At 37.4% G+C, this 25,851-nt stretch overlaps 1 protein-coding gene across 4 annotated transcripts in view; it reads right to left on the reverse strand.

Moving 5' to 3' along the window:
• Nucleotides 1-25,851, reverse strand: part of INPP4B (inositol polyphosphate-4-phosphatase type II B) — an 857,173-nt gene that overhangs the window by 702,884 nt on the left and 128,438 nt on the right. For all 4 annotated transcript variants that reach the window (XM_070386586.1, XM_070386587.1, XM_070386583.1 and 1 more), the window contains one exon: nucleotides 8,390-8,452. The gene's annotated coding sequence lies outside the window, so the exon portion shown is untranslated. The remainder of the gene's footprint in view (nucleotides 1-8,389; nucleotides 8,453-25,851) is intronic.

Below are 25,851 nucleotides of genomic sequence, written 5' to 3' on the forward strand. Positions count from 1 at the left end.
TGGCCACCTCATGCAAAGAGTTGACTCACTGGAAAAGACTCTGATGCTGGGAGGGATTGGGGGCAAGAGGAGAAGGGGACGACAGAGGATGAGATGGCTGGATGGCATCACTGACTCGATGGACGAGTCTGAGTGAACTCCGGGAGTTTGTGATGGACAGGGAGGCCTGGCGTGCTGCGATTCATGGGGTCGCAAAGAGTCGGACATGACTGAGCGACTGATCTGATCTGATCTGATGCCAATGAGATTAATAATCATTGTATGAAGAATGATAAGTATTCAGACTAAGTTTTATGGAAGCAAATTTTGAGACTGACTGGATAGATTTGATATATAGTAGCTAGTATATATTAGCACTGACTATGTGTCAGTAGTTATTATAAGTTAATATCAATATGCTGTTAATACTAACATTAACTCAATTATTTAAGTATTCTTTCATAGTTTTGTCAAAGAAACCAATATGGATCTCCCATGGGTTAAACAGCCTGCATTAGGTAAGGCAGCAACAAGCTAATAAATCACCTGTCTGGGATTTGAATGCAAACCAGACCAACTGGCTCCCGAGAAGTGTCCCTACTACATTCTTCTCTCTAAAATTAATAAGAAGTTGGGAGGGGAGAAAAATGTAAGAGCAAATGCAAAGTCATCCAGGTAGAAATAAGTCAATCATACACAGGCCTGGGTTCAAGCAGGTTGCATGGGCTAGGAGACCACACCTGGAAGAGGAATCGGATGGAAAGGAGATTGGAAGAAGCTGGGATGCACCAGTCGTGAAGTGGCCCTTCTTTTGTTTTTAAACAGCTTTATTCTATGCATTTATTTATTGGCTTCACAGAGTGGTGGCATGCAAGACCTTAGTTCCTCAACCAAGGACTGAACCCATACTCCTGGCATTGGGAGCACGAAGCCTTAACCACTGGACTGCCGGGGAAGTCCTGAAGTGGTCTTTGAATGTCAGGCTGAGTTGTTTGGGTTTCTGGATCCGCCCAAAGGGAACCTGACCTTCTGTCTGCTTTAACTTGATCTGTGACAATGCTCAGGCAAATGAACATGCTATGGAGAAACGCACCAGCAGCGCTGGAAGAGGGGGGTTAGTTTCTTAATCTGGAGCTGTAACAGTCTGCGTGAAACTGTCAGCATCTCTACCTCAAAAGACTACATCTGAGTCACTGAACTATTCCCAAAGGTTAAGAAAGGGACATACTGAAGACAGACGCCCCGTCACACGCCAGCCCTGACTCCCTGATGGAGGGGTAAGCACTGCAAACGCAGAATGTACCGTAATGGTGGAGCAAGCCGTGTGCTTCCGCACCAGTTCAATGTTGAGAGTGCTTTAACTGAACATCTGGCTAGTGACATACCTTCCATGTATCCACAGTACTTACTCACTGCACCTACTCCATGTGAAGAAATTACATGGGTCAAGTAACAGCAGCATGATTTCATATGCTTGCCCCATCGCCTACAAGCATAACTAAAGAGTAACAACCACACGCTTGGGGGAAAATCTTGGTTAAGTCTTTTTCACCGGTAGTTCTAAAACAGGAATGCAAAAATCAAGAAACTTGCTGATAATCTCTTAAACCAATAATTGTCAAATATAACAACTTCGATATGAAAGGAACTATTTCCTCAGCATACGGACTAGTCGAGTTAGCCCCCTCATTGAACCAACTAAAGCAAATTTTTAAATCTTAGCAGTGATAAGGGTGTACCATTTACATTAGTATTTTCTTTGGTAAAACTGGCTTCAGGAAAGGAAACGTTTTCACAGTTCTCTTTTCCAACTTTTGCTAAGGTGTTTTTTTAAATGCTCTGAAAGCAGGATTTTTCCAAAAGAGTTGTTCCAAATGGGAACAACTCTACCTTTTTCATAATCATTTAAAAATCTGCTTCATGCTTGGTCAACTCATAGCCAATCACCTAAGACTGAATTTCAACTGATAACTAAAATTCAATAGATTAGTCTGAATCTTCCTGGTAATGTGAATCTGATTTCACCAAATAATAGCTGCATTATTTAAAATAATGAATATGTAATAGTATCTATTGAACACTGGCCCATATTATAATTTATAATTAATGGCTGGAAAAAAGAATATTTGTGATACTGTAAACTGCTATCTTAAGGATTCAACAATCACATGTATTATACTTCATAAAAAATAGCATATAGCATTCTTTTCATATTTCTAGATTGTCTTCTTTGTCAACTGGTGAGCAAACACCCATAATACTCTTTCAGTTCAGTTCAGTTCAGTCACTCGGTCGTGTCCGATTTTTTGCAACTGAACTGAACTGAAACAGTATTATGGGTATTTGGCGTCTATCAAAATGTTCTGAGTATCTTGCAATAAAAGAGCACAGATCCAGGAAAGTTTAGACATTGCTAAGGAAACAGTGCACAGATGTGGATGCTGAAAAATTAATACCACACCATCTTCTGATAGGTTGTAGCTCCAAAAGTGCTTCTGCAAAAACAGAATGAAACATGCCAGAGCACAAATACCCATGCCATCACAGCATAAATGAATCATTAGGCATTAAAACAGAAATTTCAAGCTCTGGCATCAGGTCCAATTTCTGACAAATTCCTCAGCCTCACACATGTTTCTTCACGCCATCTTGTTGGTTGAGAAACACTGGAAGCAAAAGCAGCCCGTCCAAGTATCCTATGTTGATGCATATAGATGTAATCTAGAAAAATGGTACTGATTAACCTATCTGCAGGGCAGGAATAGAGACATAGATGCAGAGACTGAACTCATGGACACAGTGGGGTAAAGGAAAGGGTGGGGCGAATCGCGAGAATAGCCCTGACATATACCATGTATAAAATAGATAACTAGTGGGAAGCTGCTGTATGGCACAGGGAACTCAGCCTGGTGCTTTCTGATGACCTAGAAGGCTGGGATTGGGGGGAGAGGGGGGCTCAAAGAGAGGGGGGTCGGTGTGTGTGTGTGTGTGTATCTGATTCATGTTGTTGTACAGCATAAACCAATACAACATTGTAAAGCAATTATCTTCCAATTAAAAATATATTAAACAAAAGAAAAAAAAGTAACCTGTCACACGTGAACAAAAACCAGTTGAAAAATGATGTCTAAATATTATATAATATTTGATTTTCCTAATATCTCAAAATATTTTTTAAACTTGCAAAATGAATATTTACTGTTCTCAGATAAGATGTTCTAATCAGGTACCAATTTTGTTACAATTTAAGGCCACAGGAACCCTAGGAGGTTGCTGCTGACATCTAGTGGCATAATTTTTAAATGCTTTAAAAACATACATCCAGAGAAAGAAAGGGACAAACATACTCATATATGAAAAAGAAAAAACAAAAAAGAGAAAATGTTAGTTGCTCAGTTATGTCCAACCCTGCAACGCCATGGACTGCAACCCACCAGACTCCTCTGCCCATGGAATTCTCCAGGCAAGAACACTGGAGTGGATTTCCAATTCAGTCATCAAATCAGTGAACACAGTAGATAAATATTAAGTTGACTGAGGTGGCAAATTATAACTTTTTTCCCAATTGATTTTGATGTAAGATATGCAATAGGTAGTGTCTCTATAGATCAGTGTTTTGCTCTTAGGCAAAACTGCCTTCATTGAGTAGCTTGGGTTCGAGTTTTCTCCAATGGCATGTGCAAAATGGCACAGAGCCAACGGGTAATTGAATTGGACAACCTCTGAATTAGGCAACCTCCCTTTGATGAAGGAAATGTATTTTGATAGTTGAAAATTATTTGCTTTATAAATTAGAATATTTGATTTTATATTTTATTCACATTGAAAAGATATCATAAAGGAAGAGAAAGTTCTTAAATTTGTCCTAATTGATGTAAAACATTGCTAAATTATAATCCTCATAATACAAAGGAATCTTTTAGCTTTTTTTTAAATTGGAGGACAATTGCTTTACAATGTTATGCTAGTTTCTGCTGTACAACAACATGAATCAGCTATGCATATACCCCTCCCTCTTGAACCTCCTTTTAAATATTCCTTCAATGGGTATCTTAGAGATGCAAGGACCTCACTCATTCAAAGCCTGTCTACTTCACTCACAAGTGGGAGTAAAAGTGGGTAACAAAAGAACCTTCTTTCACAATCACACCAAAGGAAAAGGAAGTCCCATGACAGTGTGTACCTTTACACAAAATAAAAAGTTGTATAATGTACATATACATACATGCATAAATACATGCACACAAGGGAGCTATTATATAGCAATATTCATAAATCAGTGACAGTGTGACAGACAGTGTATCTAGGTTACTTTACAGAGTAAATATGGGTTAAGGAAGAGAAATAGTTGTAGCATGATGAGGAATTCAGAAGGCTCCATAAAGAGCAGTTTTAAGATTATGCAGGCTTTGGAATAAGGAAGAAAGAAACTAGGCATTTCAAATGGAGTTTCCAGCACAAGGAAAGATGAGAATGTTTAGGGTATATAGTGGAGGAAGAGAAAAACAATCACAGTAAGAAACATAGGTGGGGAAAAAATGCAAGAATGTGAACATTCGTAGAAGACAATTCTATGGCCTCTATAGGGCTTCCCTGGTGGCTCAGCAGTAAAGTATCCACCTGCCAATGCAGGAGACATGGGTTTGATCACTGAGTTGGGAAGATCCCTCAGAGAAGGAAATGGCAACCCACTCCAGTATTCTTGCCTGGAAAATCCCATGGACAGAGGAGCCTCGCGGGCTTCAGTCCATGGGGCCACAAAGAGTCGGACATGACTTAGCAACTAAACAGTAATGATAAAAGGCTTCTATATGACTATTCCATTAACACTATACATGGGAGTTTTCTTTAGTTTAAAAAAGAGAGAATATCTACTGAATCTAATTCTCAGAAGAGTAAAGAGTACCAAGAACTTTAGCAAATAACAAAGTTCATTTTTAAGAAAAAGCAAATTCATAGAAATTATCCTCTCTTCCTGATGTAAATTCACCTTTAAGAATTATGTTTTAATCACTTCTCCACGAAGGTGTTCAATGATTTATTCTTTGACTTTCAGTTTAAATACTCTTTGGGAGATGACTGTGTGATGTTATAGTTCTATTTCTGTAAAGCACTGTGTCTATTGCCCATCCATTAGTCAGAGCATCATGACAATTACATCACCACTTTCATCACACATGTAGAGGCATTTCGAACTCTCATTGTGATTCCTGGCCTTTAACTGATTATCAACCTGCACATCTGATGCTTTACTTGCCATTATTACTTAACAGTAGTTTGCAATAAATAATATAAAATATAATTGTAATAAGCTCTTAAAATATCAAAAGAATTCTATCCTTTAAAAAATGTCAATATATATTATATCTACAGAATGTTCTATTCTACAGCCAATAATAATAGACCACAATGAAACCAATCTCTAAGCAATATATTTATCACTTATCTCTTAGTGCCCTAGAGCATAAATAATGCTGTACACTAGCCTTATGATAGTTTATTTTTGATTCTCAAAAAATGTGTTTATATTAAGCCAAGATTTCAACCTATTTATAGACAATAGAGTACATCAAAAAATTGCTGAGTCCTTAATATCCCATTTCACTTTCCCATAGGGAAGTTAAATGTATATGAGACTAAAATTTAATATTCCTACATAATATAAATAAATTATAAGCATCAAATTTTCCTAACTGAAACTCAATCTATTTCAAGGACATATAAACCTGTTTAAAATGGAACAGAATAACAGCCTTTATTTTTGTGCATAATCTTACTAGGTACAGAGAAGGGTATTTTAATCTGACTAGGCAAAGTTGCCTCTCTTTGGGAATTAAGAACATTGTAATCAACAGACATTGGAGACTTTACATAATAAAACACTACATGAAAAGTTATTTTTAAACCCTTTCTTAAAAAGTCAAATGTAGAACTTTCAGGTATCTGCACACGCAAAAGTGCCTGCTAACACAATAGATTGGTCTCCAAGCCCCATTGCCAGAGTTAATGGTACTCAAAATGAGTGTGTTAGTCATCACGCGCAACTGAGAAAAGCTGAATGGTCCCATTTGTCCAAAAATAACAGCTTTACTAATATGCCTTGAACTTCTACTATTTAAACATTGAAATTGAAATGCATATATCCCATTTAAGATAATAAAGACAGATATCACAACATCACCACTCTTTGCCTTATTAACAGGAATTTTTTATAAAGTTGCAGACACCCCTATTTCAATGGGTCCAAAGGACCAACCTAGTGAGGCGATGACATGAACACCATTTCTCCCACCCCAGTTTCTCCTTCACACCCCACTCCCAACCTCCACACAAACAGTATCCTGTAGCATCATCTCTTTGGGAGCATTATCAGAGCAAAGCACTTGGACTGCCAACATACAGAACTGGTCCAATTTTATTTGCACGTTGGGAAGACGCAAATTTTGCTACCCCAGGTACACAATGCTGGACGTTCTGCCACATTAGTGGGAATTTCCCTCCTTTGCCTCACCTCTTTCTTGATTACATTTAGTTTGAAGTAAGTTTATCCCTATCTTAAATAACTGAAATAAAAGTCTAATAAGATCTAATGGATTAGTATATACATACCTCTGGAAAAAAGAAACACTTCACATGAACGCATCCTGGGTAGTTGGTGCGTCCTCCCTTCATCCTTGTTTCATTGTAAAGGGCATGGACCCCTGGCCCTCTTCATTATCTCCATCTCAGCGTGTTTCCTTCTCTGTCTTTACTGTGTCATCTCCCATTAACGCCCTCTCAATCAGCAGTTTTCTACCATTCATATCCCTATGCTTATATCACAGTGCTCAGCTTCAACCACTTCTATATACTGTCTAGATATTGGTTTTTATTATAATGCTCTTCTTGAGGAGTCACAGTTAATATTTTTGATAAAACCAACCTTCAACTGATTTCATTAGCCATTAAAAAATTCCTTACAGTTTGATTTAACATTTTCATATAGAGTGCCTACAATCGCAAATCCCCATTAGAGAAGTTACTTCCTTAAAGAGTTTATGCTTCCCTTGAAGCATTAACTAAAGCCAGTTTGTAATTCAAACTAGCAATTTATTTTTGCTCCACTGCAAATTAAAGTTCAGAGCCTAGTTTTCTGCTGATGTCCATTCAATTCAAAGGCTTCCTTTGTTTCAGCACTCATTTTTTTTTTTTTAGGAATTCATCAATTTCTCAAAAACAGAACCCAATTGGTTCCAACTATTATGCAGCCTATTATACATTTCAACAAATCCAGTAAGTGTGTTCATATATGTAAAGCAACATCATATCTTCACAGTTATATAAGTAGATAATATTGATAGATGGCTTTAGTTCCCATCATAAGTCTAACCTTCTAGAAACTTTCTAGTAAAAACTCTTTTGAGACAGCAGCTTTTTTCATGAAACATACATTTTATATCTGCATCTGTGCTCAGCTTTGTTTATGCATATATGTCATTAGAATATTTGCATGAGCGTTCACATTCTAGGGCCCACGTATGTAAATAAATCACACTCAGTTGGAAAATTTAGTAACTAAACATGCAATCTGTTGAGTATAATCAGGCATGCTATTCAACAACTGCATGATATAATTCAGTCTTTCCAAAGAAAATATATGCTTTGCGTAAGAGTGTCTCCATCAAACTCGATGAAATTTTTCCAGGAATTTGTACTAAAATTGTTTTGCCTATTCAACATATATATATATATAAAACCATCTGACTAATGCTTAAATATAAAGAAAATCTTATAAAAATTTACCAATTCTCTCATTGTCTATTATTTGTAAATATGACACACTAATTGGAGTTATTTCCAAATGAGTGCAACAGCAGTCCCCAACTTCTTTGGCACCAGGGACCAAAGATTTTGTGGAAGACAATATTTCCATGGATGGGGGGAGTGGTTTGGGGACTGCACTGTATTTATTGTGCTCCTATGAGAATCTAATGCTGCCGCTCATCTGACAGGAAGTGGCGCTCAGGCAGTAATGTGAGTGATGGGGAGCGACTTTGCTAATTTGCCCACCACTTACCTCCTGCTGTGCAGCCTGAAAAGGCCATAGACCAGTATCTGTCCATGGCCCAGGGTCTGGAGTACAATCTTCTAGTCAAGATCCTATTCACCCATTTAAACAAATGCAAGCGTAGTGTCAGAAAATGAATCATTATCCCCAATGCTTTACGCTAATATATATTTTAAAATTTACCATCTACTTCCTCAATATGTTGATCATCAAAAATTATTCCTTCTACTTTTCAGATAATGATTTACTCTTCTGATTGATTATCCAATACCTAAAACTAGGAATCAAGAAAAAACCAACTAGTTGAATGCACTGGAATTAAACAGACTGAAAAAATATATGTCAATTCAAAATAAGCATTACCTTGGTCTGATTTTTCATGAAGTATAGCAAATCTCTTGCCAGGCAACACCATTTCTTTGGGTTCTGTGGGCAAAAAGAAAAGAGATTAATAAAAACAACCTTTCTTTTCACTCTATAAATGCTTAAAGAAGATTTATTAGTAATAAAGGTCAGAGAAGAAAATCATTTAACAAAATATTCAGCTCCATTCAGCAGCTGCCTTGGGAACCACTTGCTTTAAATGCCAAATAATTTCCCCAAAGGTCCCCTCTCCCCTGCAGCTGAGAGCATGGGTGACTGCTGCAGATCCTCAGCCCCGTTTTCTTTGCCTCTCTCTCTTTTCTCACATGGGAACAAGACCAGCACTCCAGCAAGGAAAAGCAATAGCTTCAATCATTTCAAAAGATAAGATGTAATCCACGTTGAGACAGAACATTTACTTGGAATATAACAGACTGAAATGGAATTTGCAATTATCTAAACTTAGTTTCCTCCCTCCCCTAGTGAGGAGGGCTTTTCAAATGTTCACAGAAAGTTTGGGTCTTTTCCTATTATGCCTTTCCACAAAAATGATAAAATGAGATATTGTTGGGATGACTCAGTAAATAATTGCAGATTGCTCTCCTTATGAGCCGCAATTTCAGGCTTTTTCTATGCTGCTCCGAGAAGGAAAGTACTTGATAGGAGTCAAAAGTTATGAAAATATATCTTATTCCCTCCCTTAGCATATAACCATCTTGAGGAGTGTCCCATAAAAGATTTTATTGCATCATTATCTGAATGTTCAGATTGCAGGATAAGAAATTCAAGTCTGAGCAATAGTTTTCCAAAAAGAACTGTCATATAGATAGGTAAGAATTTTAAAATCTCCTCTTAAGAAAGTTATTTGAAGAAATATTAGCAGTTAAAAGCAATGTTGATTAATTGACTGTAACAGTCATTATAAGAACAATCATATAATTGCAATCACAACATCTTACTAGCTCTGCGAACTTAGGGAAGGGAATGAAACTCTATAAACCTACTTTTCTCATCTGTAATATTGGAATGGTAATTCTTCCTACTTCATAGAATTGATAAGATAAATAAACAAGACAAGTACATAGAAAAGACACAGACCTAATGAATGTTAGTATAATTATGAACATCATTATTACTATTATTATCATTGTTCTCCTTTTAAAAAATCTTGCAACCCTTAGAAAATCAGTGCCCTAGTGAGCCACATGGTAGAATGATTAAAATCATACCATACTGGATAGTTCTTCATTTGTTGATTTATTAATCAGTCAATGAGGGCAAAGGAAATAAAGACTTGTTTTAGGACTTTGGGCAGGTAAGGGGAAAAAGATTAAATTGCATTTCAGGAGAATGAGTAAGTTGTCACTCCCCTGCAGCAGCTTCCCTTGACTTTGCTGAGGATTTTAATTTAAAGATGTCCTCCAAGAAATTGGGATACTTCAAGATTCACTTAAAGCAGCTGACCCTTGTCTACTCTTGTGAATACTCAATTCAATTAAATAAAACACCCTGTGAGACCCTACTGCAGTCAACAGATTTTAGAGAAACCATTATAAACAAAAAGGACTCAAGAAAAACATGTCAAGTGGAGGAAACATTTGTAGACAATTATTTCATGCAATTCGTGAAAATTCCATCATTAAACAATATAAAATGTGCTGAAGCAACAGAAAGAATTGAAAGGATATTATGCAGCCAGGAAAGGGTCATTTAAAAAAAAATCATAAAATCATATGATATCACTTATATGTGAAATCTAAAAAAAAAATGATACAAATGGACTTATTTACAAAACAGAAACGGATTGACAGAGGAAACAAATTTATGGTTAACAAAGGAGAAGGTATGGGGGGGATAAATTAGGAGTTTGAGATTAACATATATATACTGCTACATATAAAATAGATAAACAAGGACTTACTGTATAGCACAGAGAACTCTATGCAATATTCTGAAATAAACTATATAGGAAAGGAATCTAAAAAAGAATAGATATATGTATATTCATAACTAAATCACTTTGCTGTATCCTGAAAACTAACACAACATTGTAAATCAAGTAAATTCCAATATAAAATAAAAATTTGAGCAAAAACAATAAATAGTCTTTAAAAATTCAGTCAGAATAACTGAACTGATGTACACTGACTGCCCATCAGTCTTGTTTGGTCCACAAAATTTTTACGAGAGAGAAGGACTAGGAAAGACTGAGTCTGGCAGGTAGATTAGGTACAGATGTAAGTTAAGATGGCATTATACAGAGTAGACACCAATCTAACATGACTGGTGTCCTTATAAGATGAGATACAAAAACAGACACACAGACGGGAGAATACCAATGCAGACGGAGACACAGAGAGAGATAGCCATGCAACTAGGAAGGCAGAGATGTGCCTGAGAGCCAAGGAATGCAAGGATTGTCGGCAACAACGCAAGCCGAGAAAGTCATGGAACAAATGACCCTCTAGATACAACATTGCCCTACTAAGTCCTATTGGCTTTGGACTTCTAGCCTCCAGAACTGTGAGAATTAATGTTTCCTGCTCCAAGCCACCCAGATTGTGGGAGTTTGTCACAGCAGCCCCAGGAAATGAATACAGCATCTTTTGAGCCAATAAGACTTAGGCCTTTATCCATACCCTGATCACTTGAGACTTAAAAAAAAAAAAAAAAAAATTATATTGATTCACCAAACATAATCTCAATTTATAAATCAGAATACCCAGCTACATATAGAAAGGTGACTTAAACTTTATTTTTTTATCTTTTCTTTTTTCATTTAATTTTTAAGGGAGTAGGGCTTCCCTGGTGACTCAGTGTAAGGAATCTGCCTGCCAACAATACAGAAGACATGGATTCAATCCCTGGTCTGGGAAGATCCCCATTCTGTAGAGCAACTAAACCCGTGTGCCACAACGATTAAGCCTGTGTTCTAGAGCCTGGGAGCCTCAACTACTAAAGCCCCCAGGCCCTAGAGCCTCTGCTCTGCAACCGGAGAAGCCACTGCAATGAGAAGCCCACATACCCCAACTAGAGGGTAGCACCTGCTTGCCACAACTCGAGAAAAGCCCACACAGGAATTAAGACCAAGCACAGCCAAAAATAAGTACATAAAATTATAATTTTTATGGGAGTAGAGTTGATGTACAATCTTATGTTAGTTTCAGATGGACAGGAAAGTGAATATATTACACATATACATATATCTGCTGTGCTATACAGTTGGTCCTTATTAGTTATCAATTTTATATACAGCAGTGTGTATACGTCAATCCCAATCTTCCAACACTCCCTCCTACCCCCTGGTAGCTATAAGTTTATTTTCTACAACTGTACCTCTATTTCTGTTTTATAGATAAATTCATTTTTACCCTTTTTTAAGATCCCACATACAAGCAATATCATATGATTTTAGTTTTTCTCTAAATTGTCTAACCTCCATAGCTTGCTACAGTAGAAACCAAAGCCAGTGAAGAAGGTCCTCTATTGTTTCCCCAGGTCCTTCCTCCCCAGCTAGTCAACCTTGGTTCCAAGGCCTCTGGAATATGGGAGTGGAGTGAAAAAGGAGAGCAGGGGAAAGAAGTGGTCAGTGGAGAAGGAAAGGTAACTTTCTGGTCACTGACCTAAGAGGGCTGGTATCTACTTAAAGCTGATTCCTAACCAATGGATGCTTTTCCAGGTTCAGTGATTTATCCTCCTTCTCCAATCACTGGGGACCTTTTTTTCACCTGTACAACCCTTGACAGGAGTCATACATCTCACTTTATCACTTATGACATCCACAACTCCACGTGACACCTTTAGCTTCTATCTGCTGAGACCAGTTCAGCCTTCGGACAGTCTTTGGGGACAGGACCCGGACAGCCTCAGGGTGGCTCTCCCACATTCAAGGCTCACATCAGCTCCACAGGGAACTCTCCAACAAACCCCGGGAAAATGGGTGAACCCCCTTGCAGCCTCTCTTGGTTGCATGAGCTACTCACAAGCTCATCTCCTGGCCTTTAGAGTCACTGTCTCTACTGCCACCTCCAAAGTTTCAAGGGGTACACATTAGACTCTTACTGAGTCTCCTTGATGCATCTCTCTCCAGCACTAAATGTGGAAATGCTATTCAACCTACCTCCTTGTGGACACGTCTCCTGGAGCCTCAGCTCATACCAAAGAAATCTGCCTTTAATTTCCAGGTTCTCCACCCCTTTTGTATTAGGAATATAGCGGTCATCTAACCACCTTGAGGGAATTTATACAAGGTAATGTGTCTCATATATCACTTTGGTGTCTGATAGGTAATGCCTTAAGAGTTCAAAATTTTCCAATTTTATTTCCTGTGATATTAGTTTCTGCAATTTGAGCTTTAGAAGACCCATAGGGGAAGCAGCTACAAATTGCAAAATATGTTTACAGAGAATGCTACTCAAAGTTCTGTGGTGACCTAAATGGGAAGGAAATACAAAGAAGAGTGGATATATGTATACATAGGAGTGATTCATTTTGCTATACAGCAGAAAATAACACAACATTGTAAAGCAACTATGATCCAATAAAAATTTTAATTAAAAAAAGGTCTACTGATTTTTTTAGGGTTTTCTGGACATTCTTTGAATTTTACATTGTTCTTAAATATAACTTCTATTCAGTCAGGCAAAGTGTCTCATGGTTCCCATGTTCTTCTGTCCCATTTCCTTTCTCTATGTCTATTCCTTCTGCTGGTGGTTCAATTCTTTCTTTTCAGCATCTTCCAAAGTTACCACCCTACCAAAGATTTAATGCCAACTTCTCTAGAAAGTGATCCCCAGGTACTTTGAACTCTGCTGATTTCTTCATTATTTGACCCTGTATAGCAATTATAATAAATGCCTATAATTTATATTGCTTTCTTGGGTTGTCTTGTGTTATCATGTCTTTCCAACTATATTTTAAGTTCCTAAAAGATTGTCAGGAACTTGCACCTCTTGTCTGTTCCCTTCAGTGCTTAATTCAATATTCAGCACATGTGAAGGAGAGTCCTAGTAAGAACACAGCCACTTGTATGTATTAAATATCTATTTACAAATATAAAAAGAAGTAACTTCTGTAGCATAAATATCTCAACATGTTCTTTGATAGAAATTGCATAACATCCTTATTGTAGCATAAAATTTAAAGAACATTTGAACAAATATTTCAGATAGGAAAGAGGCAGAGGGAGGTAATAAATGAGAGAGATAATAGGCCATCATATAACAAGGATGCTATTACTTTGAAATAGATCTACATTTAAGATTTTGCATTTTTCTGTGTTGGACTCCACCTTTCTGCCACGGGTAGCATTTTCTCTACCTAAGGATTAGGAATGTCATAAGATAAATAAAAGGGTTACCCAGGTGGTGTTAGTGGTAAAGAACCTGCCTGCCAATGCAGGAGACAAAAGAGATGCGGGTTCAATCCCTGGGTCAGGAAGATCTCCTGGAAAAAGGAATCACTTCCACTCCAGTATTCTTGCCTGGAGAATTCCATGGACAGAGGAGCCTGGCAGGCTACAGGCCATAGGGTCACAAAGAGTTGGACATGACAAAAGCATCTTAGCATGAATGCATACAAGATAAAAAAAAAAAGATGTTTAGAGTTTAACATCCAAAAAGAATTCTGGGTCCAAAGCAAGAAAACAGTATTGTATACCAAGTTTTCCTTAGAGAAAACAGGATCTTTAAAAACACGTTAGTTACCATTAATGCATTAGAAGGCACACCTAGAGAAACAGATCAGAGTTCTGCAATATTAAGTATAGAAAAAATGTAGGTTGTGATGTAAATGATAAGGAAAACTATCCAGGCTCAAGAGCTGTATGGAGTAGAAGACAGAAGAGGAGGGGGTCAAACACTGAGTCATTATTTTCCTTGTCTAAGTTTAAACCCCACATGAACATGGTCATAGGATCTTTTGGACTAACAGACTACTTTTCAGGGCACAGATTGGAGAGAACTCAGAAAACCAGCATTCTGCATTAACACAACATAGACCCAATTAGGGGGCTTTAGGAGAGGAGCCTGGTGGGCCGCCATCTATGGGGTAGCATAGAGTCGGACACAACTGAAGCGACTTAGCAGCTGCAGCAGCAACAGAGGAGGGAGAGAAATGTCTAAAGACATGAACCAGGGACTTCCCTAGTGGCCCAGTGGTTAAGACTCTGCACTTCCACTGCAGAGGGTGCCAGTTTGATTCCTGGTCAAGAGATTAAGATCCCATGTGCTGCATGGAGTGCCCCCCAAAAATTTACAAAAATAAAACAAGAAAAGGCTCCAGTATTCATCTAAAAGGAGTGCAGAGAGAACAGAGAATGGGAGACAGTGTTTAAAGAGATAAAAGGCTCAGATTTGCTCAAAACTCATGAGTTGTAAAACTTCAGATTCAAGAAGCCCCAAAAGTCTTGAGCATTATAAATAAAATAAGGACAAAAAAAAAAAAAAGACAGGAACCTGAGACAGAATCCCTTATCCCACAACCAATGTATGGTGTCCCAGGGAGATGGAAGTTCCCAAGGACCCTGAGCAGAGGACACAGGAGTCCTAGGTGGGAATGGCCCCCACACTACACTTACCCAAAATGAGATCATAAGAGGCCCATTGCAGCCCACAGTCACAATGCCATAGGGGAAGAGAAGAAGAAAAGAAAAAAAATTTGAAAGCACTGACCATAGACCCAAAGGTTATCTGGGTCATCAACCCCCAAGAAAAAGAAACCAAAAGGTATCAGGTACAATGACATCATTTTTCAAATGAGAAAACTAAAGCTTAGAGTGGCAGACTCTAAGTCTTTACTCAACAGTATGCCTCACATGAGGACAGAGCAGAGGCAATAACTGCCATTTTTATAGCACCTTCTGAAATGCTACCACATCTTCCTACATTCTCACCTGGAGTCCAGTTTTTCTTTTTATTATATATATCAATTAATGCTGCTATTCAGTTACTATTTTAAAATAAATATTTCAATTACATATTTAAATAAAAATAATAATAGAGATTGCTGGGAACCAGTGTGAGGAACTCCACCCGTGGCAAAGGTCATGAGGAAGGAGGCTCGGCATACGCAAAGGTGGGATCAAGCCTCAGGAGTCCCCCTGGAAATTCTCGAGCATCTACCCCCAAAACCAGAGTCTGCCTACTTTACTGCTTTGTGCTCTCACCTACACCTCTGACTTTATGGGGGGCTGTTGCCCACCACCTCTCTCTAAAAGAGTTAAATTACAGCTCCAGTTAATAAAGTTCCTGGGCGTGACAAGAGTGTTTTAGTTCACAACTGTGAGAGGCATGAGATGTTCTAAACTGTCTAAACACAGATTCCTTTGAGCAGTTAAAAGATTGATTAGAAATTGTATTGGTGAAGGTTTTTCACTTCTTGGGCCAATGTTTGCTGCTAAGTTTCCATATTCTTTACCTGCTGTGTCCCTGGGAGTGTATTGATTAATATAATTGGTGTATAGGAATGTAAGTAGTAGCTTTAATGTTTGTAACCTTGGACCCTTGAGTTAATTCTTTTTCTTGTTATAGCCCACCACACCTTTGCCCTATAGGAATGCAACTTTATCTAATGCTTTTGGAGGGTGGCGCCTGACTAATCACCTTTAGAGAAAAATAAGTTTTCTGAAGAAAGGGTCTTTAAATGTTAACAGGCCTCCAGGCCAAAAGATGATGCAAATCACCTAAACTTTTGCATATGATAAGTTTGCAGGAAGAAAGCCTGGCTTACTGCATGACTCTACCCCTTCCCCCATTATCCTCTATGCATAACTTAAGGTATAAAAACTACTTTGGAAAATAAAGTGCAGGCCTTGTTCACAGAAGCTTGGTCTCCCCATGTCGTTCTTTTTCTCACCTTCTGGCTGAATTTTCATCTGGGGCGTGGAGGCTCGTCAAGCCTATTAACTATGCCTGGGCTTCTAAGATCTGACCAGGGAGGCCTTAAGTGTCTCCTCTCCTTCGCGAGAGCGGGAGGACGCGTGTGGCCTACGTAGGTGACGCAAATTCCTTATTTTGGAATTTTATTAGCTTTCCACATAAGCCAAGTTATTCAGCCTCTTTTCTCCACTGAATTTCTTCACTGAGCTATCCTTATTTCACCACTTTTTATATCCTTAATTAACGTTTAATTAAGCAATTTTTTCCTGATCCTCGCCGACGCCGTCCCCACTTCAAATTCCCTGGATCCACCGGGTTGGACCCTGGCAAGAGATGGTAATTTTAAATCCATTTTCTTTAATGGGTAATGAAATAGATTTAAAATTAAAATAATAAATTTTGAGTTTGCAGGAAAAAATATTAGATAATTTAATAAGCAAATTTAGTAAGATTACTTAATTAGAGTCACTGTACAAAAATAAAATTGTGTTACCATGTAACAAGAAACAAACCAAAAATAGGAATTATACTTTATTAAAATAGAATTAAAAACCTCACATACCTGGAATAAACCTAACAAAAGATGTTTATGATCTTTATACCAAAAACTTACAAAACATTACTTAGAGATAAGTAATAAAGCAAACTAAAAGATTGAAAGACTCCATATAAGAAGGATATCAGTTCTCCCCCAATTAATCCATGCATTCAGTATATTCATAATCAAAATCCTAGTAGCTTTTTTTATTTTAAATTTTATGAGCCAAAATTTATACGGAATGTAAAGGGCCAAGATTAGCCAAGGCAATATTAATGGAAAAAAAACTGGAGATATCAAACTTCTTGTGAAACTTTTGCAATTAAAAGTGTGTAATTGGTACAAAAGCAAACAGATATATGGAATGAAAGAAAGCCCAGAAATAAACCTACACAAATCATGAAAACTAATTATACAAGTAAATTATGGCAAGTTTGACAATGTGGAGCTATTGTAAGAAGGCAACCTCTCTACTAAATCATACTGATTGAATTATATATCCATTGGTAATGAAAAGTGAATCTTAATTCCAACATACAAAAATCTGTTTCAGAAGGTTATATCTAAATGTAGATGATAAAACAATAAAGCCTTCCCTTTGGGGTAGACAATGGTTCTTAAAAAGCATGGAAGTGGTAACCATAAATGGAAAATACTGTAAGTTTGACTACATTAAAATTAAGAACTTGTGTATAGAAATATCGAATAACTATGTTACGTACCAGAAACCAACATAGTGCTGCAGGTCAATAATAATTAAAAACAAACAAATTCATGGGAAAAGATCAGATTTGTGGCTACCAGAGATGCATGGGAGGAGGGACTGAATGTAGTCACAAGGTACAGACATCCAAAGGACAGCAACTGGAGACAGAACATTGGTGTTTTCCCTGGAACACAAGCCATTTCCCTTATTTTTAACATATAACATTCCTTCTCAAATTGCTTATTCATTGTTGACTTCGTTTAATACAAGGGAATCTTGCATAAAATGCATGCATATTCCATTTTAAAACATATTTGCATATCTAACAGTACATATGTTTGAGAAAAAAAGTTTAATATGGGCTCTGTTAGCCAGGAAACACCTGGAGCTGATTTTAAGTGTTAAGCCTGACCTTTGACATTTTCTTTTGCAAATACTAAAATTGCTACCAATTGGATCCCTTTCTAATTTCCTCTTGCTTACTATTTTATAAAACAATTATTTCAGACAAGAAAAACACAAACAAAGGTTTAGGATTGTAGGTTTTTAGAAGTGTCTGCATTTAAATGTTGGAAAGAAAATATAAATATAAAAGAAGAAATACAATTAATACATTTATATGTGTCTGCAAGCAAAAGATAGAAAAGTCTTTTTCAACTCTGAATTATAATTATACATAGTTTGGCCACCTCATGCAAAGAGTTGATTCATTGGAAAAGACTCTGATGCTGGGAGGGATTGCAGGCAGGAGGAGAAGGGGATGACAAGAGGATGAGATGGCTGGATGGCATCACTGACTCAATGGACGTGGGTCTGGGTGAACTCCGGGAGTTGGTGATGGACAGGGAGGCCTGGCATGCTGTGATTCATGGGGTCGCAGAGTCAGACTCGACTGAGCGACTGAACTGAACTGAACTGAAGTATCAGTAATGAAAACCACAAAGGTAATAATAATCAGGCCCAGGCATTTGAAAGATATGCTTAATCTATGCCAGAGGAAAGGCAGAACTAAAACAGTAACAAAAAAGCTACATGCCATGTTTAAAACATACAAAAGACTGAATACTGGGAATAATTACATTCGACCCTTTTGTTTTTTAATATTTAAATTTTTTCTCAGTTGATGAAAACCGTCTTTTCTAAATAATGTACTTTAGTTTCACTGATAATTTAATTTACTTAATCTTAAATTTTCACTTAACTATTGTTTATTCAAATAAATGACTCCCTGGTGGTTCAGACGGTAAAGCGTCTGCCTACAATGCCCACCATGTGGGAGACCCGGGTTCAATCCCTGGGTCAGGAAGATCTCCTGGAGAAGGAAATGGCAACCCACTCCAGTATTCTTGCCTGGAAAATCCCATGGATGGTGGAACCTTGTAGGCTACAGTCCATGGGGTCGCAAAGAGTCAGACACAACTGAGCGACTTCACTTCACTTCACTATTCAAATAAATGATCAAAGTATTTTCCCATAGGCAATTTAGCAAGAAAATAGACTTTTTGAACATTATTTTTAAAATTCAAGTTTTGAATTAGAAATACCTTATTTATTGTTATCATTATTGAGAATGCAAAAAAAAATTTAGTGTCATCAAATATAAATAAGGCATTGATCTGAGTTGCAGTTTTATACATTTAAGTACACTATTATCCCATTTGATAGATGAGGAAACTGAAGACAGCTTGGTTATTGAAGTTACCTGAGTCACAGAGCTAGTCGGCAAAAGCAGGATTTGAAGGCCGGTAGCTGTCACTAATCCCATTCCCTTGACTGTTCCACAGATAATGTATCTCTGATATTCCAGTGAGTTCCCATTACTAAACAAATATTCTATACTTAAGGTCTTAATATTTAAATATATTAACTATTACTACAAAACTTCTCATTGTATTCTATACATATGTTGTATAAAATCTTTCTGTGTATATCTTTGCCATTTTTTGCATTTTTCATGTTTTCATTAGAATTGTAAACAAATTATACTTTGAATTTAAAGCACTATCTCCTAAGAGTTTAAAGCAATTTGAATATATCTTGCCACTTACATTTAAACACAGATAAACATTCAGCACTTGTCTCTGAATTGAGTTTTATATATTTTATTGTATATTTCCCCATCTTTTATCTCACGCTGTTACCAAAGTCAAATTCTCAGATTCCAGGCCCTTTATTATCAAAGGGTGGTTCATAAACCAGCAGACTCTCCATGTCCCGAGAGTTTGTTAGAAATACAGAATGCCAGGCACCACCCTCGTCCAATGGAAAACCATCAAGAACCTCAGGTGATTTCCAGGTATATTAAAGTTTAAGAAACTTGCTTTAGATAATATATTCTTCTAAACTGAAGGCTTCCTTAATCCATGTGTGTCTGTGTCTGTGTGTGTGACTGTGAGTGTGAGTGTGTGTGTGTGCTCAGTCATGTCCTACTCTATGCAACCCTATGGACTATAGCCCAGCAGGCTCCTCTGTCCATGGAATTTTCCAGGCAAAAATACTTGAGTGGGTTGCATTTCCTTCTCCAGGGGATCTTCCCAACCCAGGGGATCAAACCCACCTCTCTTGGGTCTCCTGCATTGGCAGGCAGATTCTTTACCACTGTGCCACTTGGAAAGCCCTTCTTAATCCTTGTTTCAGCTAATTTATTTCTCTAGGTTTTATGAAAGATACTCATCAATTTTACTACTAAGTTAAAATTATTATTGAAGGCTTCACTATCTCTATCAGCTTTATCACCTGCAGTGTTACTGAATTAACTCTTGAGGACTTAAAACAGAAGGTTCCTTTCTAGGGCTGTTGGTAAAACTATCTGTTTGCAAGGTGTTATATCCCCTACAAGTTGACTACAAATGCCATCAATAGGAAACAGACAGGCAGAGCTGACATGCTTTACTTCTGGTGTGTAGCCTTGTAAATGTTTAAGAGGGCACTTAAATTAAAAGATCAATAGCGGAATAGCTCCTGTTTTTCTCTAAATCCTGGGAGATTTTATGCTATATTATAGTGCAACATTGATCTCAATTCCTTTGTAAATTCTTCTCAGATTTTCTTAGTTTTCAGGTATTCATTTATAAGGTGCCCTAGGGTTTCCTGGCTTTTTATATAAGTTGACCTGAAAAGGTTCCAGAAAGATATCTTAGTAGTAATACAGATTTTCTTCTGGCTGAAACCATCAATAACAAACAAAATCAAACACAATATTTAATAAAACCCTCAAAGAAAAATATCCATATAGAAAACCATCAAAATAAACTTAAAAACAGTAAATTAAAGCAAAAAAAAGAAAATCAATCATAAAATAAGACAAACTCTGTAGTACAAAATTCCCTGGTGGTTCAGTGAGACAAAAAGCCACCCGAAATGCAGGAGATACAGATTTGATCCCCGGTCCAGGCAGATCCCCTGGAGAAGGAAACGGCAATGCACTCCAGTATTCTTGCCTGGGAAATCCCATGGACAGAGGAGCCTGGTGGGCTATAGCCCATGGGGTCACAAAAGAGTTGGACATGACTTTAGCAACTAAACAACAACAACAATAAAATGCTTTTTACTATTTTAACAGTAAGCACCAGTACCCATGTCTTTTAAAAAATTGTCAATTATTTACGACTTTATCTCTTTGCATTGGTTCTTAAATGGATTTCCAACATATGAGCTAGCTGAGGCAAGATTAATTTACTTGAGTACGTAACATCAAGGAAAATTATTCTTTAATATCCTGCCAATAAACAGCAAAATAAAGAATGTTTGAGTATGATCTGGTTGCTGCTGCTGTTGCTGTTGCTAAGTCGCTTCGGTCATGTCCAACCCTGTGTGACCCCAGAGACAGCAGCCCACCAGGCTCCCCCATCCCTGGGATCCTCCAGGCAAGAATTCTGGAGTGGGTTGCCATTTCCATTTCCAATGCATGAAAGGGAAAAGGGAAAGTGAAGTTGTTCAGTCGTGTCCAACTCTTAGCGACCCCATGGACCGCAGCCTACCAGGCTCCTCCATCCATGGGATTTTTCCAGGCAAGAGTACTGGAGTGGGGTGCCATTGCCTTCTCCGATGATCTGATTATTAGATAGTAAATAAAGAATTAATTTTAATTGTGTCAGCTGTGTCAGCCATGCAGGAGATTTAAATATTCCATTATTAGTCCAGTGGATCAAAAGTGATGAAAGAAAAAATAACTTTAAAATGTTCATAGTATCTCTGAACGTATTATCTTTGAAAAATGCTATGAACACATTTATCGGCATCTTGCTCATGTTAATTACTATGATAACTTTTTCATATATATTATTACTCATAATCTTTAAACTAACAATTTAGGAGAGATATAAAGAGCACTTTGGCCACTTTCGTATTTTTGACTTGGCCCAAGGAGAGAAGTTTTACATCCCTTTACAGTCTTTCTATTTTATCTTATACGTACTTCACCTCCCTAGGATAAGGAAAGATAATCTGATTAGCCAGATAGCCACATTTTATTTGTATGTGGTTTCTATGCTTCAATTTATTAAACCAAGTGTAAAACTTTGTCCAAAAATTTGGAAATTAATTAACATTAAAATTTTACCTAAATTAACTCTTACTTTCCACTCTCATTTTAGGAATCAATGATTTTGGTGGAGCATATAAACAACAAAACTCACAGCAGAAGAAAATTTTATGATGCTGAAAGTATTTGTGTAAAGAAAACCTGAACAATACCTAAATGCAAGAAAAAGAGACAATCTATAAAAAAGGAAATTACAGTTGAATATCTCCATATTCTACTACCAAAGTGTTATAGAATAAAAAGAGGGACAAAAATAAAATCTACAGGGTGCTCAATCCAGAGATCTCTGCTTCTGGTAACATAGACACCAGCAATTTTAAAAGCCCCCTGTCTCAAAACATCGAGAATGTGTACTAGAATACAACAGACGTATTTTAAAGTGCATTGTTGACTTCACAAGAAATAAGAATGATCTTACAGTGCCAAAATGAAGACAGAGCTGAAACAACAGTAGCATCCAAATGCAAAAATCATGAGTACACTGCTGATGTTACTAATCCTAGCATCTTGAAGTCTTGGATTTTAATAGCTTAACAGGAAATAGTAGAAAAGACCTTAGGTTTGAAAATGATAAGGGGGTTGAATTAAGAAGGTCAAAAAGTCCAAAAGGGTATAAAAATTTTAAATGCCTTCTCCCAAAGGAAAGTGACAAGGGGAAGTGATCTGTGAAATCCCTAGCTTGAAGTAGAAAAGAAGAAAATCATTCTGCTAAAAAATGCATAAATCATAGTTCTTCCTCCATGGGTTTTGGGCTTGGATTATACTGATTACAAATCCTGAAAAATTTCAAGCAGAGAAATTAAACAAGCAAATTAAATCTCCTCCAAAATAATATAACCTCATTTCAGACCTCTTAGGATTCCCAGAGATTTTTTTTAAAAACCAAAAAAAAAAAAAAAAATGAGTTCACAATCCAAAATTACACAGCTGACGAGAAAAATGGACCTTCAAAAAGGAGAATCCAAAGAAGCATTAAAAAGTAGAATTAGACTGCCAACGACTTCAGACTTTGTAATTTCCAGATATACCACATAAAATGAATGAGCTAAAATCTCTAAATATATAAAACAGGGAAAACCATGACAAAGGAAAATAGAGTATAAAAACCAACTGTAATTTTTAAAAAAGGTCAATTCATGAAAAATCACAATCTCAACAGATACAATGAAGAGAGAGTTAATAAACTGAAAGAAACATAAGAGAGAATGGAGGAGAGACCAGGGCCAGACCTAGGGTGAGTCAAGCGAGGCAGCTAGGGCAAGAATACTAAGGAGGCATTTACTCTTCCCAGGTGGCACTACTGGTAAAGAACATGCCTGCTGGTGCAGGAGACATGAGAGACGTGGGGTCGATCCCTGGGTCCAGAAGATCCCTTAGAGAAGGACATGGCAACCCACTCCAGTATTCTTGCCTGGAAAATCCCATGGACAGAGGATCCTAGTGGGCTATAATCCATAGGGTTGCACATATTCAGACATGACTGAATCAACTTTCTCTGCTCTACTCTTCCTAAATTTTTTTTTTTGATTAAGAGTTATAATTATTTAATTCATTCATCAAATTGAGGCATTTGGAGCAGTTTATTTACAGAGTTATTTAGACAGTTTTGTGTGTGTGTGTTTTAATTAATTTTTTTTTTTTTTACTTTACAATATTGTATTGGTTTTGCCATACATTGACATGAATCCTCCATGGGTGTACATAGGTTCCCCACCCTGAACCCCCCTCCCACCTCCCTCCTCATCCCATCCCTCTGGGTCATCCCAGTGCACCAGCCCCGAGCACCCTGTATCATGCATCAAACCTGGACTGGCGATTCATTTCACATATGATAATATGCATGTTTCAGTGCCATTCTCCCATATCATTCCACCCTCACCCTCTCCCACAGAGTCCAAAATACTGTTCTATACATTTGTGTCTCTTTTGCTGTCTCGCATACAGGGTTATCTTTACCATCTTTCTAAATTTCATATATATGCGTTAGTATACTGTATTGTCCATCAGCAGACAAATGGATAAGAAAGCTGTGGTACATATACACAATGGAATATTACTCAGCCATTAAAAAGAATACATTTGAATCAGTTCTAATGAGGTGGATGAAACTGGAGCCTATTATACAGAGTGAAGTAAGCCAGAAAGAAAAACATCAACACTCTTCCTAAATTTTGCCACCTGGAGGGGACAGTACCAAGAAAGATAACTGGCTAAAAGTTTTTCAGAACTGACACTGGTATCCAGGAAACAAAGAAATTCCTATAAACAATAGTGTAACTGTTGAATACCAGCAAAGACAAAGAGGACTTAAAAACAGCCAGAAATAAAGATTGACTATTTTAACAGACTCTGTTGGTTCCCTGCCCATATCCTTTTTCTCAACCAGTGAACTCACATGTACCCTTCTTTTGATAATTATCTTCAGCTTACTGGGAATATCTCAGCTTCCATACTTCTTCTTGAGACAACCCACTTTCAAAGAATGACTAATCAAGGGACACTAGAGGTCCAAACGTGAGACATTTGTCTGGTACCCCTAGAATTCAGAGCTTCTTCTGGAGTCAGGTTGTGCTGTACTGTGCTTAGTTGTATCTGACTCTGGCAACCCCATGGACTGTAGCCCGCCAGGCTCCTCTGTCGCTGGAGATTCTCCAGACAAAAATACTGGAGTGGGCTGCCATGCCCTCCTCCAGGGGATCTTCCCAACCCAGGGATTAAACCCAGGTCTCCTGCATTGCAGGCAGATTCTTTACCATCTGAGCCACCAGGGAAGCCCAAGAATAATGGAGTGGATAGCCCATCTCTTCTCCAGGGGAATTTCCCAACCAGGCATTGAACCGGGGTCTCCTGCATTGCAGGTGGATTCTTTACTAGCTGAGCTACAATGGAAGCCTGAAATCAAGTTGATCTTCCACTAAATCCATGTCTTTGACTAACTGCTTTTCCTGTCCCATATGGCTTTCTTAATTCTCTTTTTCTTATTTCAACAAAAAAATCAAGAATCCCCATCATGGGTTTGACTCTTGGAAACAAATTACCAACAAGCAAATGATAATAGATCAACAGCAGATTTTCATAACAACAATGGAATGCCAGAAGACTAGAAAATAATACATTCCAACACTGAAAAAAATAACTGTCAGTTAAGACTTCTATTCTCAAACTATAATTTGAAGCTGAGGTGAAATGAACATTCAAAGGTATCAAAACAGTTTACTGCCAACAGACCCATACAAAAAAAAAAAAATTAAAGAAAAGATTTGGGGCAGAAAGAAAAATAGCAGTTGGGAGATCTGAGACTCAAAAGGAATTAAAAAAAAAAAAAAAAGAGGAAAGTAATTAGTGAATATGTGGATAAACTTAACCAACAATGTCTGTTTTTAAAATAATATTAATAATAAGGTTTAATTCAGTGAATGACAAAATAAAATGGAACTAAATATTTTACAAAAAAAAGAAGAGAGGTAATTAAATTTAAGTTGAGATGTAGTCAATAGAGATTAACTTTAGACTTTAAGTTAAAGTACATGCAAAGATTTTAAGGTCAATCTCTAAAAAACACAACTCAAGTATATTAACTTCAAATCAGCAGAGAGGGAATAAAAGAACAGAAAACCTCACTCAGAGAGGAAGCTTGAGAAACTTCTACTTCTTGCAACAATAGAGTAACCATCCCTGCATTATGCTGCTGCTGCTGCTGATGCTGCTAAGTTGCTTCAGTTGTGTTCGACTCTGTGCGACCCCATAGACGGCAGCTCACCAGGCTCCCCCGTCCCTGGGATACTCCAGGCAAGAACA

This window comes from Bos mutus, chromosome 17 (assembly GCF_027580195.1).
Source record: "Bos mutus isolate GX-2022 chromosome 17, NWIPB_WYAK_1.1, whole genome shotgun sequence".
NCBI classification, from domain to species: domain Eukaryota; kingdom Metazoa; phylum Chordata; class Mammalia; order Artiodactyla; family Bovidae; genus Bos; species Bos mutus.